This window comes from Echiichthys vipera, assembly GCF_963691815.1.
Source record: "Echiichthys vipera genome assembly, chromosome: 7".
In the NCBI taxonomy this organism is placed as follows: domain Eukaryota; kingdom Metazoa; phylum Chordata; class Actinopteri; order Perciformes; family Trachinidae; genus Echiichthys; species Echiichthys vipera.
In genome coordinates, this window is record NC_139832.1 from 34,252,565 (window position 1) to 34,274,952 (window position 22,388).

The following is a 22,388-nucleotide window of genomic DNA, read 5'->3' on the forward strand; positions in this document are numbered from 1 at the left end:
AAAAGAGAGCCGAGCCGGAAGGCAAAGCTCTCGATCTACTGGTCAATCTTCGTTCCTACACTCACCTATGGTCATGAAAGCTGGGTCATGACCGAAAGAACGAGGTCGCGGGTACAAGCCGCCGAAATGGGTTTTCTCAGGAGAGTGGCTGGAGTCTCCCTTAGCTGAGAAGTTCAGCCATCCGTGAGGAACTCAGAGTAGAGCTGCTGCTCCTTTGCGTTGAAAGGAGCCAGTTGAGATGGTTCGGGCATCTAGTAAGGATGCCCCATGGGCGCCTCCCTAGGGAGGTGTTCCAGGCACGTCCAGCTGGGAGGAGGCCTCGGGGACGACCCAGGACTAGGTGGAGAGATTATATCTCCACGCTGGCCTGGGAACGCCTTGGGATCCCCCAGTTAGAGCTGGTTAATGTGGCCCGGGAAAGGGAAGTTTGGGGTCCCCTGCTAAAGCTGCTGCCCCCGCGACCCGACCCCGGATAAGCGGATGAAGATGAGATGAGATGAGATATACCCTTTTTGATAAAAAGGGCAACTCCTCCCCCCTTTTTGTTTTTCCTATTTTGTTTAAACTAATCATAATCTTCCAGTTCAAAATCAAACTCCTTATCATCACGAAACCACGTTTCGGACACTGTTACAACAGTAAACTTAAACTTAAATCCATTTAAATAGTCTTTTATTTTAGTGCTGTTTTTATAGACTCCTGCTGTTGAAGTGAATTATTGAAAATTGTTCTGATGATGCTTTGATTTCATTTTCTGAGTAATATCCACAGTCCAGTTTTAGTTTCTCCAACAAATAGCCATCAGGATCAATGTCTGTTTCTAGATCGCATGGTTTATAATCCTGGTACTCAAAAGTCTTGAAGTCTGTTTGTTCCTCAATGTTGTTGATTTAATATTATCATCCTACGGTCCTAAGGTTGATACCATGCAGGTTATTTCCCAATCCATTAGCAAACCACTTATCTAAATCTGTCCAAATCTTCACTTTCTCGTATTGTTATTATCTTGGCTTGTTCTGCAGATCCATTAAGTTTGATCATTACTTTGCAATTCCTTGTCAATGTACCCTGGATCTTGTTTTGTTTTTCAGCATTCTTGCCTGTCGTGCAAGCTCTGCATTTTTTTCTTGTGAGGTGTTAATTTACATAAACACCTGTGCCCTGGAGTTGTCTTGGTGACTTTAGGACTTCAACTTTGTGTTTGCAGTTAGCAAATCTCAAAATAATCTTTGGGATGGTCCCTTGTTTCTGAGGGATTGTGTGGCATGCAGAGATGTTCCTACCTTCTAGAGGAATGTCTTTGCTGTTAAAGAAGTGAATGACTTGCTGTTCAAGAGTGTGCAATTCATCTGTTGGTGCGTCTCCACCATCTTTGTCATCTGCGGTGGCTCTGGCATAGGTGCTTTGCTTTGTCACCAATCCGGTTATCACCAGGTCATCCATCCTTGTATATTGCTCAAAATCATCCACTCTCTTTTGTAGTTCTTCGATCTTCTTATCCTTTTCTTTGTTTGTCATTTAGTTGCCGCACTTCATCAACTAACTTCAGCAAGTCTTTTTGCTTGACCACAGAATTTAGTTCTTCAGTCATGAAGTTTAGTGATTTTTTCACCTCCTCCAAATAATCTGCCATCTTCTTTGTCATTGTTCTGTATTTTTTCAGCGAGTCCAGGCCTAGATGGCTGTCCAAAATTGCCCTACAGAAGGCTCCCAGATAACCTTTATGCCAAAATACTAGAATAGAAATGTTTAATAACTCACAAAACTTAATTTTAAACTTGGATGGCAAGTTTTCTGGTTGTTAGTGGATTGTCAGAGCTGAACAATCCAGCTTGTCTCAGGGGCAGCCATCTTTATTAACTTTAGATATGGTGTCCTTATAACCAGGCACTATTATTACACAGTGTGTCTGTGGCCGGCACAATACAAAGCCTGCATTAATGTTAGGCCTGTATACAGAAGTTATAAAACTATTAACCAACATTCCGAAATATACAAACTATTAATATATTCTTGTATTCAGGAACTGAAGTTAAAAGATTGGAAGATTGGATCTTTTAAAAATATGAATGTGGATGTGCCAAATGGTCAAAAAAAAAAAAAGATGTATCTATTTAAAAGTAGAAAGCACTCATTAGATTTGTACAATCCTAAATTAACTTGTTTATTATTAGAAAAATGTTTTAATTGATCAAAAACCACATAGACAATCATAAGATATATGCTAAATTTTTTCTCAACTTAGTAAAATATGCAACGGTGAATAGTGATAAAGGTATGAATTGTAGACTTTGATCAGATTTTTTCTTGACTAATAATATTCTTAACCAGTAAACTTTGTGTTAAACTGTGAATGTTTTGTGAGAGACAGGCTGTCCAGCTGTCCCCGGTGATTTTTTGGCAGGTGTGGAAAGGGAGGCAGGTGCCGTGGAGGACAGTCAGCACGGCTCTCTGGTACAGCAGTCTTTGACGAGATGATTTTGTGATGTAGTCCTCTCTCTGTGACTCTGTTAGGGCCGATGTGAATGCTGAGGAAGCCTGTGAATGTTCTCATTCGTCCAGGTCATCGTTATCCTCAAAGCAATTTCAGTCAAAAACAACTGGACTGGTTGTTTGTCTAGGAAGACGTTTCACCTCTCATCCAAGAGGCTTCATCAGTTCATGTACGCATCTGACCAGGCTGGGACTGGTCCAACTAACTGGTGTGGAGATCCAGGTATTTAACCTCTCACAAGGCCGATGATGTCACTGACACCCTTTGTGCTCCAAGTGCCCACGCCCGTCGTTAGAGTGACAGTCGTTGGTGGGCAGTTGGTTTCGACTTCGTTAGTGCTCTATTGAGTCTGAACGACAGTCGTTGGGGTCACCCGGGCCATGTGTGAACAGTTGTCCTTTGAGGTTAGATTGTTGAATCTCCTGGGAAGGGATGAAAGGGCGGCATTGTAAATTGGAGATAAGTGGTGTCTCAGACCCCCTCCTCTGTTTAGCGATGGTTTCTCCACTTTTACATAGATGGCTTCTTTTACTCCTCTTTCAAACCATCTGTCCTCTCTGTCCAAGATTTGGACATTGCTGTCATCAAAGGAGTGGGCTTTCTCCTTGAGGTGTAAGTGGACAGCGGAGTCCAGGCCTGAGGAGTTAGCTCTCCTGTGTTGGGCCATGCAATCGGGTCGACTGTCGTTCAGACTCAATAGAGCACTAACAAAGTCGAAACCAACTGCCCACCAACGACTGTCACTCTAACGACGGGCGTGGGCATTTGGAGCACAAAGGGTGTCAGTGACATCATCTGCCTTGTGAGAGGTTAAATACCTGGATCTCCACACCAGTTAGTTGGACCAGTCCCAGCCTGGTCAGATGCGTACATGAACTGATGAAGCCTCTTGGATGAGAGGTGAAACGTCTTCCTAGACAAACAACCAGTCCAGTTGTTTTTGACTGAAATTACTTTGAGGAGAATGCTGAGGAAGCAAACTCATGCTTTTAGATCACATTCAGTGATTCAGATACTCCTTGATAGGGTGATCAGCAACAGCATTACTGGTCCATCAACCTCTCAGCTGCCATCATGGTTAAAAAAACAGGACTGCAAAGAGAAGCCTGAAGTAAAAGCAGATTATGCTGTTCACAATTTGAACATTTGTGAAGAAACACATAAGTAAAGAAAATATTGTATAAAAATAAAATCTAGTATGTATAAAAATAACTTTTCTTGTATTTTGTAGATTAGGGGATCACTGCCACGCTGAATAAAACTGTTGCATTAACCACTGACAATAAAGAGTTAATGTAAAAAAATAATGTAGTCCAACACAAGGGCCCTGCAATGAATGCTATCTGCATGAAGTTTATAATGTGTTTGTTCAAACTGTTTTAGAGATGATTCAACTTTATTGTTTTTATGAGTCTGCAGTTGAATTGGATTTGAGGTGTTAACAAGTTCAGTTTTAGCTGAGATGAGTTCATCACATTCTATGTCATTGAGATTATTATCACTGAGGTCAGAGGGACTAGTAGAGTTGTACCTGACTGCATTATACTTAGTGGTGTTATTTTACACTAACGTTACATCATGTAATTGGAGTGGATATATTTGTTGACACTGAGGTAGTCAAGCAACTCCACAGTGGCAAAAGCCCTGGAGATCGATGAGATTCATCCAGAAATGCTGAAAGCTTTGGGTTGGGAGGCTGTCTTGGTTGACACATTTCTTCCACATTGCGTGGAAGTCTGGAACAGTTTGTAAACAACACATTAATTAATAACTCAGGTCCTTTTAAAACTGTATCACTATTTTGAAGTTTGACTTTGAATAATGCCCTTTAAAACCTTCTAGGTTTATGACAATTGCTTCTCTTTATTAGAAATTTTGAATTTCTTTAAGTGAAGAAATCTAAAAACCCAAGACACTTTAGGAAAGTGTTTTGTAAACTTAAAGAAGTCAATACACACAATTGTAAATACGCATTTTATATTGATTCTTATCATATTACTGATAAAGTGATTGATTTGGGATTATTTGACATTCACTGTCACACCTTTGCTTAAGTTTTCACTGAAGCTTTGTTGTCTTGTGAAGCTGCTGTCAGGTGTTAGAAACCCAGGTCCACTCTCCCTCCAGCACAAACTAAGGGTGCACTTTTAATTGAGTTCCAATTTGGTTGGTTGCAGTGAAGCGTGACCTGTTCAACTGTGGCACCACCGACGCAGGGAGCACCGCTGTTCACAAGCGGGGATCTGTTGGCCGGCTTTTTTGATCTTTTGAGAGTCGTGGCTGCCAGGGCTGTGGAGAGGGGATTAAGGGCGCACTCACACTGTCCGTCCGTACCGTTCCCCGGGCTTTAGGGTACTTGTCCCCCCCTCTCTTTCCCCCACGGGCCAGGACCTTTTGTACTCACACTGCCTGGGCCTCGCGCAAATGCTTCTTGCATGTATACGTCATTACGCCGTAACACGTCACATGTCACACGCATTGATTGACATCATCGCAATGTTTACAAATCTTTCCATAGACCTTGGAGTTTTTGTGCGTATTCTCCAACTGTTTTTGAACATTTTCATCCGACCAAATCTGCAGTAAACACTCCACCTCCGCATCACACCAACATGAACCTTTTGTTTTAAATGTCCGCGAATGGTCCGTCTTTTTTTTTCTATGTCCGAACAGGCGCACATAAAGTGTCATCAGAGCCGCCATAGGCCTCGTGCTTGTGCTTGTACACGTGTGCACGCTCGTACATGTGCAGACGTGCTTTACAAAAACCCACCTCTCCCAAACGGTCCGTGGCCGGAAAGCGGGCCACAGCTAGGCGCGGCGCGGTTGCACTCACACTGGCCAAACAAACTAGGCTTTACCCGTAAAACCTGTGTGGGCACGGTACGGAAGGACAGTGTGAGTGCGCCCTAAGTAGCAGACATTGTGACGTACTACACCCGGACAGTGACACCCGGACTGACATTTACAGAGAGTGTCACAAGTGAGGTGGCAATTTCCCATTGCTTTCCAGTGTGCACGGTCCTCACTTCGATACTATAGGAAGTCCCTGGGAGGAAGTGTCCTAATTTTTGTGTTTGTTTACCCGGCACTGTCAATTACTTTTGAAAGTCAACGTGGGTCTCAGCTGTTCACTTTAGTGTCATTCTTCTTAGGACCAGCTTCTTGGAGTTACTTGTGATCTGTAGTCTGGTTATGAAAGGTGCCACCAATTTAAATTTGAAGTTTAGGCATCACAGCTAAAACTTTCCCTCCTTCAAAACAAATTAGATATTTAACACCTGTACACAGGGTGTTCAAAACTAGTTTGCATTGCAGAATAGCGTACAATTGTCTCACTTTCAAATGCTCTGTTACCGCAACCTTACCCAGCCCTACCAGGATTCTCAAATCTAAAATATCTACACACCTTGATAAGTGATTTGCAAAGGTAAATTTAACTCAGTCAAGGTAAAGTAAATAAATAGATTAAAGAAACTACTTAAACAAATTTTGCTTTATTCCTTTTGCATTTAAAGACAACTTTAACAAAATGAGTGCAGCCGAAGGAAAAGACAAAGGCACTGGCACTTCAACGTCAACCAGTGTGACAGACCCCAAGGACCACTTGGAGACAGCCTTGATATCCCTCACACAGGAGTTGGTACATGGTTATGTAGCCACAATACGTGACACCTCCTGACCTGGAGGGAACCCTATCTGAGCTTGTGTGTAAAACCGTAACAACACAACTTAAAGGTAGGTCCTGCGAAGAGACGCTGGCATCTCTGGCTGTGGTGTTGTTTGGCAAGCTTAGACATACCACCCAACTGTTAGAACAGGATATGCATAGAGGTACAGCTACCGGAGAACGAAATCCTCAAAACACAATTGGAGAAAACTAAGCAGTCTTTAGTAGAAACTGAAATACGAGTTTCTGAGTTAGAAGACCAACTTGAGCAACAGGAGGATGAATCCTTAGCAGAAAGAGGCGAACTTCAGCTCAAGCTGACAAATGAGACTTAAGATCTCACTAGACACCTTGAGTTGTGCAAACGACAGTGCAAGGAGGCAGTGGACGAACTGAAAAGGACACAGATGCATATTGTAAATAATTATTATAATAATAATTACAAATCATTTCCCAGTCTGGGATCATTAAAGTAATTCTATTCTGTTGGAAACCTTGACACTCATCACGAAAAGATTAGAAAGCACCTAGACTCAGCAAAGAGCAAGCTTGAAGTTTCGGAATTAGCTAGAGAAGCTTAACTCAAATGTCAGGAAGCTGTCATAGAGGAGCTTCTATACACTGTCGAGATAGCGCGACAACAACAGAAAAGATCGAAGAGAGAGAGTCTGAACTTGAGGATTTCAAGCAAGAGATGAAATCCAACTGGGATGACCAGCACAAGCTGGCTTTCACCTTCGCAAACAGGCAGTACACTTTCACCGAGTGCCCCTTTGGGTATGCCAACTCACCTGCCGAATTCAACATTTTCTTGAACCTCATCTACATGGATGACATTCTTTTGCAGAGTTCAACTCTGGACTCCCACTTAGAGGAAATGGATCATGTGCTCGGACAGCTGACTGCAGCTGGAGCAAAAGTCTCCCTCCCGAAGTGCCAGTGGTGTAAAAACCAAGTTGAACTACATAGGCCTCCTTGTAAGTTCAGACGGAGTCGAACTACAATCAGACCGCATTCAAGGGATCTCGAACATCAAAGCTCCTACAAACTTATCCGAGCTTCGCAGCTTCTTGGGAGTTTGTAACTATTCCTGCCAGTTCACAGAGAACTATGCAGACTTACCAAAACCGCTAACTGAGTTGCTTAAGAACGACTCTCCGTTTGTACATGCTGGCTTTGAAAGAAAGGCTGTGCTCTGCTCCCTGTCTGGATAATCTTATCCAGAATGCACCAAAGAATTCCATCTGGAAGTGGGCTTCCCTGACGGGTGTATGAGCGCAGGCCTGTACCAGCTGCATGACCGCGACAAACGGGTCGTGGCCTTTGCCAGCAAAACCTTACTGGCCCCTGAACTCAATTACAGCGATTGTGAAAAGGCACTGCTAGTGACAGTGTGCCCATCGTTGAAACCCACCACCAGCCAGTGACCTTCTTTAACAGCCAACGAATCAGAGAGGGCAGCCTCAGGGGGGTGATGCTTATGCATGCCCATGACTTCCCGCAGGCCATAAAGGAACCAAAGCAACTTGCCAAGCGCTCCAACAGGTTGCCTACTGGCCACACATGCAGGAAGATGTAGCTGACTACATCAAAGGCTGTCTTGTCTGCTGCCAGTTCCAACATCGAACCCACTTCACAGAAACCCCTTACAAAGGAGAGGCATTTCTTTCTCCTGGTCAAACCTTCAAATTGACTAGGTAGGACCACTGTTGATGGTCACTGTTACGGTAAGAACTAACATACAGCTTACAAATGTGATCTATATGTTGCCAAAGACAGCAGACTCTCCTCTTCCGCATTCATTTTACTGCAAGCTCACAGGTCACTCACCAATTAGAAGACAGAAAAGAGCACTTGTGACTGGCATAATTTGCTTCACACTGGGCCTCATTTATCAAACGAACGTACGGCAGAAAAACGCGTGTACGACCATTTCCTGGCAAATGTCGGCATTTATCAATTTGGACGTGAGCGTGAGCTATGATCAAATCTCACGTCTGGTCTGGGGTCGTGTACGCACATTTGAGCCTGTGTATTTGCGGTGCAGCACAGCAAAATCTGGCTGAAAATAATGAACAAACCTCAGCTGTCATTAAGCATAAGCAGTCACACATTAAGAAAAGATCAAAACGGATTCTATAAAAATTGTGGTTGGAGCGATTTATTGTACTCATGTGTGTCTGAAGGCACCATCCATGAATGATTACGCATGCATCAATCGCCAAAACTACCACTCGATAAATGTACGGGTGATTTGTGATGCCAAGCTGTCGCTTTCAAACGTGGTGGCCGGGGGGCACACACACGCAATTCTTTTATATATCAAAACAGCTCGGCTCCAGCCCCCCGCGACCTCGACAATGAATTAATGAATGAATGTGTTGGCGCGCGGCTGCAGCAAGACGCACTGCAGAGCCAAAGTCATCTCCTCGGTAAGTGGCTACCCTCGAAAAATTGCATTAAATCAAACAAGGTATCAGATGATTAACATCTTGGTATGGTTCTTCTAGATGACAAAGGTAACCTCTTACGGAATATCTAATGACCCACCGGTAGCGCCGGCACCCCCTGCCGTGATATGCACCCCTCGCAATATAGGTGATGTGCTGGATCAGAAGGCTGTTGTTTCCACCTATAGGAGTAATTTATGTATATATATATATATATATATATACTGGTAACCCACAACGGTCAGAACATTGGTTACTTACAGTCTTTAAACAATTTTAAAGAGTTTAAAATCACAAACTTGGATAATAGCAGCCATAATTATAAAATGAATTAAATGGATCTTTTGAATATCACCTATAATGCGAGGGGGTGCATTTCACGGCAGGGGTGCTGAATACGGCACACCTGTCCAATAGTGCGCACGGGCGCACTCGGGTCACAGTGGAGCGCTGCCGATATTTTTTTCCATACAGCATTTTTATGGCCCCTTTTATTCCACTCTTAAGACTGCCAAAAAGCACATCCTTATTTTGCTCCATCTTGGATGTCAGGATGCCGATCTGTGTGTCGGAAAAGTTTCTTTTCTAACCTGCGTTCCTTCTCTCCATGTTTGACCTCAGTGGGCGAGGCCTCCGAAACAGGAATATTTAAGGGCGTGACATGTTAATGACGATCGAATACAGCCGCCGCATTTATCAAGGTCCGCTCATTCATACGCTGATATTGGTCAGATATGAATGTTTCATAAATCACACGTGGGTCCTTTCCTACGACCAATTATGCGCTCAGATCTGCACCCGTTTCCACGCAAGTTTGATAAATGAGGCCCATGGTGTCTGTTGAATGGTGCTCTCATTTATTGATTGTTCATTTTGTTTCCATTAATGATGATTTAATTTGTGACACCTGTTAAGTGGGTGTGGTTAATAAAAGGCCTGCACGCAGCTGAGTCTGGTTGCAGTGATTGCCACGAGAAGCAGCAGAATGTGGTTAGAACAGGTTATGGGCCCAGAGAAACCCAGAGACACTTTCAGAGCGTGTTCCCACCAGTGTACCGGTGATGTTTAGCATGCTGTCGGCACCATGAGCAGACGGGCTGCAGATACAAGCCGCTGGTCGCGGCTTCTGTTTGATGGAGATGAAAAGAGTTATGAATTGTGGGAGACGAAATTCTTGGGCCACCTTCGTTTGCAAGGGTTAAAGGACACTATTTTAACAGAGCCTGACACTGAAGACGCAGATGAGCTGCTAGAAGATGCGAGGAAAAATGACGAAGCCTATGCTGAACCCATTCAGTTTCTGGACGATAAAAGTTTGTCGCTGGTGATGCGCGAGGCTGCCGATGACGGACGGGTAGCCCTACAGATTTTAAGAGACTATTATCAAGGTAAAGGAAAGCCACGCATCGTAAGCCTGTATACAGAACTGACTTCACTTCAGAAATCAGACAGTGAAAGTATGACGGAGTGCGTGATCCAGGCAGAGACCGCCATCACAGCGCTAAGAAATGCCGGTGAGACACTAAGTGACGACTATTGGTAGCAATGGTTTTAAAAGGTTTGCCAGAGTCCTTCAATCCATTCACGATCCATGTCACACAACGCGATGAGACGATCTCTTTTGCTGAATTTAAAACAAAGTTAAGCAGCTACGAGGACACTGAGAAGATGCGCGCCGCAGCAACAGATGACAACGTAATGAAGGTGCGGCAGCAGAGAGCGAGACCAGTCGCTACAGGTGACCAGGAAGCTGAGAGGGCCGCAGTGGACGTGGTGTGCTTCAAATGCGGTCTGAAGGGACACCTGGTCAGAGCCTGCCAGCGTAAACTACCGTGCCTGCCAGCGTAAACTATGGTGCAGTCACTGCAAGAGCACCACACACCGGGACACGACCTGCAGACGGAAACAGCGCCGGAATCGAGACGACGCAAGAAATGTTCCCGGGGAGACAGATGACCAGGACATGGAGTATGCCTCCAGAGTGAGTGAGAGAGCAGCAGGAGTCGACTTGAGGGGCCTGATGGTCGACTGTGGGGCAACCTCGCACATCGTGACAGACCTCGCCAAGTTTAAGAGGTTTGATGACAGGTTCCAGGCCAAAACACACTACGTGGAGCTGGCAGACGGCACGCGGTGCAAGGGCGTGGCAGAGCGCCAAGGTGATACAGAAGTCCGTCTGATTGACAGCAGAGGAAGACACCTGAACGTAACGCTGAGGCAGGCGCTGTATATCCCATCCTACTCACAAGACATTTTATCTGTGAAAGCGAAAGAGCGACTGTGATCTTCAAGAAAGGGAAGGACGTTCTGATCCACAAAGACGGTACCAAATTCCATATTCATGTACATGATAGACTATATTATTTGCACACAGTAAATAATGATGATGACAATGAATGTGATGATCAATGCAAGGGATGTCATGATTTGCAACCATGGCATGAGATACTGGTGCACTGTAACTATAATGACATCCAGAGGTTACACAATGTTGTGGACGGTATGAATATTAAAGGTTCAACAAACAAACCTCTACATTGTGAAGTATGCACTCAGGGAAAGTTTTATCAGACAAGAAAAAGAGACCCTGATGTGAGGGCTAAAACCCCTCTAGAGCTAGTACACACAGACTTGGCAGGACCAATCCACCCAGAGTCTAGAGATGGGTACAGATATGCACTCTCATTTACTGATGATTTTTTCCAGTACAGTGTTTGTGTATTTTTTAAAGAACAAAAGTGACACAGTCCTAGCTACAGAGAAGTTTCTAGCTGATACAGCACCATACGGCAAGGTGAAATGCTTCAGATCTGATAATGGTACCGAATTCACAGGAAAAGCGTACAAGACTTTACTACTAAAAAATGGTATCAGACATCAAACATCAGCACCTTACTCTCCTCACCAAAATGGGACTGCTGAGTGCAATTGGCGTACACTTTTTGACATGGCAAGGTGCATGGTTTACCAAAACAACTGTGGACTTATGCAGTCCAGACTGATGCTGTGGTGAGAAATAGGTGTTTTAATAAACGCAGAAAGCAGACACCAATACAGATGTTGACAGGAAGACGCCCTAACTTGTCTAGAATGCAAAAGTTTGGATCAGAGTGTTTTGCTTATAAACAAGACAAGAGAAAACTTGATCCAAGGTGTGAAAAGTGTGTTTTTATCGGGTATGACAAAAACAGTCCTGCATACATTGTCTACTTTCCTGACAGTAAGAAAGTGCAGAAGCACAGACTGGTAAAGTTTGTTGCTAAATCAGGTGTAGAACAACAGACACAAACTGATTTTACACCTGGGGATGATGACTTCACACAGCACAGGTCCAGATCACCGTGTTAAAGTAGAACAAAAACCTGAAGTGGGCCACCACCAACCACAGACAGTTGAGGTAAAGTGAGTCTAGTAGATACCCTTCTAGAGAGAGGAGGAAGCCAGACAGATACAAAGATTGCCAAGTGTCTAAATATGTGTCTGAGGAGGAGACTGATCAAGTCCAGAGTAACATAGATTAAAACGGCAGCTGCCTCCAGAAAGAAAACCAAAGTGGTTGAGAAAGAAAAAGATAACAGGAGAAACAACATAGTCATCCCATATGTGGCTGGGGTATCGGAGAAACTCAGGAGGATTTTCAACAAACACTGCATCCCTGTGTATTTCAAACCCGGTAACACACTCAGACAGAGACTAGTACATCCGAAGGACAGAACACCACACCACCACAAAAGCAACCTGGTTTATGCTGTCCAATGCAACGAGGAATGCAAAGATCTTTACATTGGAGAAACAAAACAACCACTGCATAAACGCATGGCCCAACACAGGAGAGCTAACTCCTCAGGCCTGGACTCGGCTGTCCACTTACACCTCAAGGAGAAAGCCCACTCCTTTGATGACAGCAATGTCCAAATCTTGGACAGAGAGGACAGATGGTTTGAAAGAGGAGTAAAAGAAGCCATCTATGTAAAAGTGGAGAAGCCATCGCTAAACAGAGGAGGGGGTCTAAGACACCACTTATCTCCAATTTACAATGCCGCCCTTTCATCCCTTCCCAGGAGATTCAACAATCTAACCTCAACTGTTCACACATGGCCCGGGTGACCCCAACGACTGTCGTTCGGACTCAATAGAGCACTAACGAAGTCGAAACCAACCGCCCACCAACGACTGTCACTCTAACGACGGGCGTGGGCACTTGGAGCACAAAGGGTGTCAGTGACATCATCGGCCTTGTGAGAGGTTAAATACCTGGATCTCCACACCAGTTAGTTGGACCAGTCCCAGCCTGGTCAGATGCGTACATGAACTGATGAAGCCTCTTGGATGAGAGGTGAAACGTCTTCCTAGACAAACAACCAGTCCAGTTGTTTTTGACTGAAATTGCTTTGAGGATAACGATGACCTGGACGAATGAGAACATTCACAGGCGAACATAGATTACTGTTATCGAGTGATGTGTAACATACCTGTTTCATTTACAGAAGCTGTCAACTCAGATAAATCAAGAGAGTGGGTCAAAGCAATGGATGAGGAAATGCATTCACTTAGGGAGAATAACACATTTACCCTGACCAACTTGCCTGAGGGTAAGAAAGCAGTGGGGGGTAGATGGGTGTATGCAATTAAAACCAATGTTGATGGGTTTGAGAAGTACAAAGCCCGATATGTTGCAAAGGGGTACAGTCAAAAGATGGGTGTGGATTATGAGGAGACATTTTCTCCTACAGCTAACATGACTAGTGTCAGAGTTTTGATGCAGAAAGCCACACAGGAAAATTTGATTTTAAACCAAATGGATGTGAAGACTGCCTATTTAAATGCACCCATAGACTGTGAGATTTACATGGAACAGCCAGAAGGGTACAGGTTGTAATCTCACACAGACAGAGAGTTGGTGTGCAAGCTTGAGAGGTCATTATATGGGCTAAAACAATCGGGCAGAAATTGGAACAAATTGTTACATGAGTATCTGACACAAAACAAGTTTCTACCAAACCAGGCCGACCATTGTGTTTACACGAAGCAAAGAGAACATGAGAAGGTGATCATAGTAATTTGGGTTGATGATTTAATAATTGCAGCAAGTGAGGAAAATGCTCTGAGAGTTACGAAGGACATGATTACAGCAAGGTTTAAAATGAAGGACTTGGGGAAACTAAAACATTTTCTTGGCATTGATTTTAACCAGAGTGATGACTGTGTGACAATGTCACAAGCAACATATGTTGGGAAAATCCTGGAAAGGTTCAACATGCAAGATTGTAAACCTAGGTCAACACCTTGTGAAACAAAACTGAACTACACGGATGATGCTGTATTGATGAGTGATGTTTCAAGATACAGAGAGGCAGTGGGTAGTCTGATTTATTTGACTGTCTGTACAAGACCAGATTTGAGTTTTGTTGTAAGCAAACTGTCACAGTATTTTTCTGAACCTACTGAACAGCATTTTGGTACAGTTAAACATGTGTTGAGATATCTAAAAGGCACAAGGGATAAAAAGCTGTGTTACAGGAAATGTGATGAGAACCTGGGTATACAAGCTTACAGTGATGCGAATTGGGCTGGTGATGTTAGTGATAGAAGAAGTACAAGTGGGTACTGTCTACGTCTAACGAAGAGCGGACCTTTAGTGTCATGGAAGACCAAAAAGCAACCCACTGTAGCATTGTCCACTTGTGAAGCAGAGTATCTGGCTGCAACTGTCCAAGACTGTCTATACCTCACACAACTTCTAGATGGCATTGATAAAGATATATATGCACTACCTAGGCTGTATGAGGACATACAAGGCACAATTGTTTTAGCCAAGAATCCTGTCAGCAGACAGAGGTGTAAACATGTGGATATAAAATACCACTTCATTCGGTCCATTGTGGATGATGGGAAGGTTTTATTGGAGTATTGTCCAACTGACCAGATGGTTAGATTTGATGACCAAACCTGAAACAAAATATAAGTTAGCAAAATTTGATAAGTTTATGTTTGGAGATAATTTAACAAAAAAAACCTGGGATGGTGATATTTGACTGAATGTAAATGTAATGTATTTTTGGTTTGTAATAATGTGAGAGCAAGTGGGGGTGTTTAATGGTGCTCTCAATTATTGATTGTTTATTTTGTTTCCATTGATGATGATTTAATTTGTGACACCTGTTAAGTGGGTGTGGTTAATAAAAGGCCTGCCTGCATCTGAGTCTGGTTGCAGTGATTGCCATGAGAAGCAGCAGAATGTGTCTTGTTTCTTGTTTTCTCTCCAAGTTCGGTCGGTGCTGTGAAAACTGGGTTCGCAACGAGTAGCCGCTGTAAGGTGCTGCTCTGCCAACAGTGTCCATCATCATTTTCTGTGAATCTAACCAAGAGACACTCAGAAAATCACTAAAGACCCACCCACTACCTTTAGTTTTGTATCGTTGATTAGTGAGCTTCGGTATCAAACTGATCCAGTAAAGGGCTGCGGTGGCTGCAGCTTTTCATTCCAACCAATTCAATCACCTGAATTGTCTTCACATGGTTGCTTTGTTTGATCAGGTGTGTTCTTGCTTGGTTGGAATGAAAACCTGCAGCCACAGCGGCCCTTTACTGGGTCAGTTTGACACCCCTGGTCAAGATGAATGGATATGTTTTGGCCACTAGTTCAGCACACTGTTCTGTGCAGATAAAATTGTCTTTCATAGAATTGCGTTTCTTTATTTGTACGTGATTTTTATACTGAATGTAACAGTGAAATCCATTTCTGTCTGCCACCAGGAACACATCATCCTTGTCCTATGTTCCTGGTCCTGTAACTGCAACACAGCCATTATCACCTCACCAGCACATGAGAAAGCTGAATGTATGAAGAATAAAAACATACACATTATGGAAATCTTGTAAATTGTGTATTTTTTGTATATAATAATTATTTGTTTTAGGAGAGAAACATTTGTAATGCTATTTTTCATTTGCACACATCCCATGAAGCTAGATATGTAGTATGAAGTCCCATTTCATCTCATGGTGAAAATAAAGTAAGAGACAACACTTTCTCTCAAAAACCGATATTGACAAAATTCCATTTAGGACATTAATTTTACATGTATCTATTATTTTATTCATATATTACACTACTTTTGTGAACCTAAGACTTTGGTAAACTCATTTCAAGCACCAAAACAGTGCGTCCACATGTATAAAGGTATGTTTTCATAAAAGATAGGAAGAATTTGAAAAAGCGCAATTCAGTTTTTACTATTTGACACATTTGGGCCTCACTCCACATAAAGCTGACTTTGTTCTGAACCTTTCCATATAAAACACTTGGGTATTATGTTATAAATACCCTTAAAAGGGGAATTAACAAAAGTATGCAAAATCAAGAAAATAGCCTTAGAACTTAGAGAGTTAATACATTACATTAAAGGTATTATTCTACATTAACAGGTATTAAACCTTCACTGAAGTTTATTAAATATCCTGTATCAAATGGTGTGGTGCTCACAATTATCGAGGTAAGTTAAATTCTTAACGTTGATTTATTCAAGTCATAATATGTGTAGATTTCCTACAACCTTAAAAAGAGCTGACAAGGGGTTCAACTATTTGGGGGTGTTCATCACCAGCTCCTTCAGGTACCTTTTCCAAAAGAACTTCCTACAAGTCAGACTAGATGGGCGGTCTTCCCCCTGTCCCTTGCAGGCCAGGTTAATCTTATTAAGATGGTCATCTACCAAGTTTCTGTATCTTTTTTAACACTTCCCAATTTGTCTTAATAAATCGTTCTTTACTAATCTAGATCAACAGCTTAACGCTTTTATTTGGCAGAATAAACCAGCCCGTAACAAAAAACCTATTCTTCAACTCCCTAAACCTGAATGGGAACTAGCACTCCCTAATTTCCGCCACTACATCTGGGCCTGCAACATTGATAAACTTTTATACTGGCTCCGAGGTGAACTTGCAGACGTCTGCCCGCCCTGGGCTCATACTGAGATAACATTTCCCTGCCGCTCTTTTCACTCTACGATTTGCTCACAGCTCCCCATAACTGCCTCAAGGTCTCACCTAATCCGGTTGTCCCCAATACCATCTCAAAACGCTTAATGACCTGTATGATGAAGGTGTTTTTGCATCCTTTGCATTTATGTCGGACAAATACAACCAGCGTAACAGCCACTACTTTCAATTCCTCCAAATGAGACATTTTATCCAAAAGCAATTCCCACTTTTTCCGAACAGCCCCCCTGAAGCTGAGATGGACGAAATTCAGTAGAAAACACCCTGGACGGTCAAATGGCCTTTCAATCAGAAAGAGCTAAGGTATTTTGGCTGGGGAACATCACAAAGCCAGTGTCACAAGCACTCCAGAAGTGGGAGAAATATTTAAAAGTACAATTCCCAAAAGAAAAAACACCAACACTAGACTATCACTGTACAATGTTTTATGATATGACTAGAAGTGAGGAGTTCGAAAGAAAGTGGAGAAAAGAAATCGAAGGAACAGAAGTAGAATTAGTCACGCAGTACATCATTGTAAGTGAACAAGGTGCAGCTCTCCGCGTGGAACCCAATAATTTCATCAATAAATGGCACAATGTTTCAGAATCAGTGCCTCAAATCACTCTGCTGGTAAATAGCAAAGCCAAGGCCAAAGATTTGGGTCCCATGATGAAAACTGCACAAAAAGCAGAATGGAAAGCAACCGACGATCCATTGATACTTCAGAGGCAAGACTCAAAAAAATTTTGTGCAGAACATCGATGTCGGCCAAACCACAGGAAGTTTGTTGGTGGCCCCAGTGACGTTGTTGTCCATGTTGATTTCTGAAGTGCACAGCCTAGATCACTGTGCAAGGGGTGAAGTGATGAAGAAAATTTGATGACAAGGTTACTGGTCACCTTATATGCAAGCAATGGTGAATGAGGTGTTAAACCAATGTGAAGTATGTCCCCAAATAATGTAAAGAAAGGTGTGAAAACACCTGTCGGACATATTCCAGTACCAGAAGGTCCATTTAAACATCTAGTTATGGACTATGTCGATATGATGAAATCAGTTCAAGGCAAACGATACATGCTTGTGATAATCGACAGATTCAGCAGATGGGTTGAAGCTACGCCATCAAAAGACTTAAGCGCTGAGACTGTTGTCAAGTTTCTGATAAGAGAAGTAATCCTGCAATTTGGGAATCCATCAGAAATCAGCTCTGACAATGGGTCTGTGTTTGTGCAGAGAGTTGCAAAACGTATCCTACAACAGTTGAGAATCAAACAACGTTTAGGAACAGTGTATCCTCCACATAGCCAAGGAATGGTTGAGCGAGTAAATGGAACCCTGAAGGCTAAGCTAAAAGAAATCTGTGCCGCCACTAAGCTGAATTGGGTAGATGCTTTGCCACTAGCACTAAATCGCATGGAAATGCATAGAATAACTCATTTAACACCGCATGAAATGCTAACAGGCCGACCTATGCCAGCACCGCAGCTAAGAGGTCCTTTTAAAGGACCACCGCTTGAACAATTGCAAAATGAGCTGAAAGCATAGTATGTATATAACTATCTAACTATGATCCATAGAACTATCTACACACAGGAAAAAGCACAAGAGGAGAGCCTGGAGCAGAAGGTGGAGTGGCCAGTGAAACCAGGAGACTTGGTGTGGATCAAGGTGTTCCAAAAGAAGTGACACTAACCGCGTTGGGAAGGACCGTACCAGGTGGTCAGGGCCACGCCGACAGCTGCCCAGGTCGAAGGGAGTACCACGTGGTATCATCTAAACCATTGCACAAAAACACAAATCAAGGATGAAGGGAACCCAACGGCAGAAGTGGGAGATGGAAAATGTGGTAAAACTGACTCTGACATTCCTGTGTGTTCAGAGATGGATGACTGTGGAGAGCAGAACCGAGCCAAGCCGTGTACCGATAAGCAAGATTCCACAGAAAGAAGGAGGGGAGAAGAGGAAAAGGCGATCCAGCCCCAGACAAGGATCCACTAGTCTAAAACAGATGAGTATGATGCAAAATTAAACACTCTGTGCCATCTGCCAGCATTGTCAGAGAGAAATAAATGTACAAACCCATTTGAGCGTCTAACACAGGAAAGCATAAAAATGCGAAAGAAAAAGGCAGAGCCAAACAACATGGTTACACGTGACCTCCGAAATGACGAGACAAAACAGGCTGGTGTAAGATTGGCTGCTAGCCGAACAAGGAGGAGTATGCTACATGTTTGGGGAGCATTGCTACACATACATACCAAATTAAATGAAATAAATGCTGGCAGAGATGCACGTGAGTGGAGAGGACTAGAAGCAATAGCCGGAGAGTGGGGAGCGTCATGTATAAAAGCTATTGCGGTCATATTCATAGTGTTAATTATTGTAGCCTCCCTACACTGTTGTATCATACCCATACTGAAAAGGTGGATCCAGGGAATGTGGTATAAGCGGGCAGTCGAGGATACAAAACTACAAATGGCTCAACTGGAGTTGCTTAACTGAACCCCTACCCAGGGCAAATGAACTATGAAATGTCTACATGCTTCTGATTTTCTCTTTTTCTCTTTTGGAGCAGTAAGGAGGATGGTGAAATGGAAATAAACTAACTGAGAGAGGGATCATCAGGACTGTGCCATGAGACATCGTCTCACTCTGAAATATTGCACCACTGAATATTGGTATTGGCGGAATCGGCGACTTCAAGGACTGATGATGGACGATGCCGACACATGCATCCACATATTATTCCATTATTGTTTAAGACTGTACAAGAATGTTCATGAATTTCATGTGTATGCTATCCAAAATTAGAGTGTAAGTCTCATTATAAAGGTTACATCATAATCATACACCAGAGTTACAGGTTTTATGGTAATAAGACAATCAACGTAAATCACAAATAGTGACTTCAGGAGGGATATGGTATGGTGGATGTAAACACTCAGAGATTAGATGGTGATAATCGCCAGATCACAGCGGCCAGATCACAGCGGCCAGATCACAGCGGCTCTGCACAGTTGAGTCAGGAAAGAGGAAAGTATTTTTTTCATTCATTATATTCAGTTAGGTTAAGATTAATTTTCATTCATTGTTCAGTGTTTTCATTCATTATACTCAGTTAGGTTAAGATTCATTTTCAGATATTAACACATATACTGTATAATCAGTTAGGTTAAGATTCATTTTCAGATATTAACACATATATACTCTGATTTCATGTTTTGATTTAACACAACTGCACAACACAGGCGAGCGCTAACCTACAGTTGCTCAGGCTAACACTACATTTGTAACTCAGTTGATTGTTTTACAGGTAATAACACTATATCATGATTGCATTTATAATTTACAGTTTTTATCACTGGTTCATTTTTATCACATGCTAAAATATCAATTCACTCGTTGCTTGCGCCCAGCGCAGTTGCCCATTATCTATGTATGTCAAAAAAGAGGCCATGGGGACTATGCAGGACTTTTCTCCTCCATAGAATGATGAGATGATCAAGAATGATTTCATGATGACAAAATGAAGGCCGGAGGTTTTTCACCTGCATGAGCCGTAGAACTGATTTCTAACAATAATACTTTAATGAGGGTTATGAACCCTCACAGAAGGGATATGTGGAAGAAAACATGACTGAGAAAGTGAATAATAGGATAAGTTCGCAGTGTACTTGGGACATAGGCCTGATAAGCACACATTCTGTTTAGAGAATAATAGAACTATTTTTGGGCATGATGACGTCTGGACACAAAGTAGACCCTACTGATGGTAAATGTATGAGTGTGTATTGGAAAGACCAGATGGGGCTAGTTGTCAGCACACAAACCTCAGTATAAGAGGGGAAGTTCTGTTAAGAGAATTTGGAATTCTGTGATGAGAGTGTGTTGACCTTGATTCAATCACGATTCCCCTTGATGGCTGCGAGACTTCTCTGCTGACTCCTTCTTGTAGACCTTTCTATTTTTATAGTACATTTTTCTACCATATTAGTGACACAGGCTGGCAGCAGTGCTGAGCAAGTTATTACGTAAATCATTTCAAGAATAGCTCAGTACGCTACAGAGGCTAGTCTGTGCGTGTACAGATGAAGTGAGGCGGCGCATGAACTCAGAGCAGACAGCTGTAGCTGCTGATGGTCAGAGCAGAGAAGGAATTAGCCGTTAAATTGTTCCGTTTTAGTAAATGTTTCATATTTCCTGACGCTGGTTTGTTTCTGTAAAATGCACCTCTGCTAACAGAATGGTGTTCATCATGTGTACGGGAGAACACAGGCCAAGCCTTAGTTTCTTTGTTTTTTAATTAAATTATTGCTTTTCTTATTTAAAAAAATATACAGTATATGTTGAGTTTAACTTTTACAAAGAAAATTAATTGTGCACTATTTTGAAGTTCATACCTCAGAAATAATCATTATTTCATTTGATAAAAGAAAAAGAAGAGAATAGCCTATATATTTGGTAGATTTGATCACTTTTTGTTAAAAACATCGTATTGTGAACTCAGTATCTTGAATGGAATCCAATGGTGAGTTGAGTCAGTGTATCCTTCCATCCCTACTGATCAGTCTCCTTAAACTGTGTTTAGTAACAGGCTTCTGGTCCAGCTGCAGTATTGTTATTGTTGTTACTGTAATTGTTGTCAGGCACCTGGCCTGATTGAAGACTGTCCAAACAAACACGATAATAAAGCAAAAGAAAAGGTCTGTCATTTCCGTCATGGTGCCAAAAAGATATTTCTGTCAAATAAAAAGGTATTTCTGCAGATCAAAGGGACTGGGTGGCTCTTATGTGTCCCACATAACTATATACAAGTATAGCCTAATAGACGTCTTAATCACATAAATTCCAGCCCCATCACGCTATAAACTTCAAATGGGATCCTGATTATTCAGTTCCAAGCCTGCATCGTTATCCCCCAAAGCTATTTCAGTCAAAAGCAACTGGACTTGGTTATTTGTCTAGGAAGACGTTTCAGCTCTCATTCAAGAAGCTTCATCAGTTCAAGTACACATCTGACCAGGCTGGGACTGGTCCGAGTTCCAAGAGACATTGAAGTTTAAAAAAAGACATATCTTTGCTATACCCACAGATTAATAGTTAAGGTTACACATTTGCTTTTGTAACCATAGAGGCCGCATTGTCCGTCCCTGCTACATTTGACTGGGCATACAGCCTTGTAAACAAATACTAGTAAGGGAGTAAAAAGTAGAGGAGCTTGCTTCTCTCTCTGAATAAAAAGCACTATAAAGTTTATATACGGTATCTCAACTAAGGTCACTTTAAGTTGCCGTTATACAGCTTTTTCTGACAGGAAAGCTAAATTCAATTCAATCAAGGTTGAAATGGTCGTCCTCAGACCAGAGTCTGGCATACTGCTTTGCAGCTTCTGCCATTTCTTCCTCTCCCATTCTGGCTGCACTGGGCAACTCCACCTTGGAAGAGACATACACACTCAAATCCACATTTCTGTACGTAATGGCATTTTTTTCATGTCAACATCAAGGTGCTGCTGAAGCTTTGCTCTTTGGCTCGGCTTGTATTTAGGGCAAAGGGGGCAGTGGAACAGCTTACAACAGGCTGTGCAGCGTTCCACTTTAGTACCTGTATCCTAATAATAATAATAATAATAATAATACATTTTATTTGTAAAGCACTTTTCATCATTTAAACAATCACAAAGTGCTAAAAACAATCATTGAGTGATGCATCTACATAACACAGAAAAAGTGCCGTTGTTTTAACAGCACTTTTTCTTTTTTTATGTATTCCAATAAGTACTGATGGGAAT

At 42.4% G+C, this 22,388-nt stretch overlaps 1 protein-coding gene across 6 annotated transcripts in view; it reads right to left on the reverse strand.

The window, feature by feature from the left end:
* Positions 1 to 22,388, reverse strand: part of ppfibp2b (PPFIA binding protein 2b) — a 224,695-nt gene that overhangs the window by 121,171 nt on the left and 81,136 nt on the right. The gene's annotated exons all lie outside the window — the stretch shown is intronic.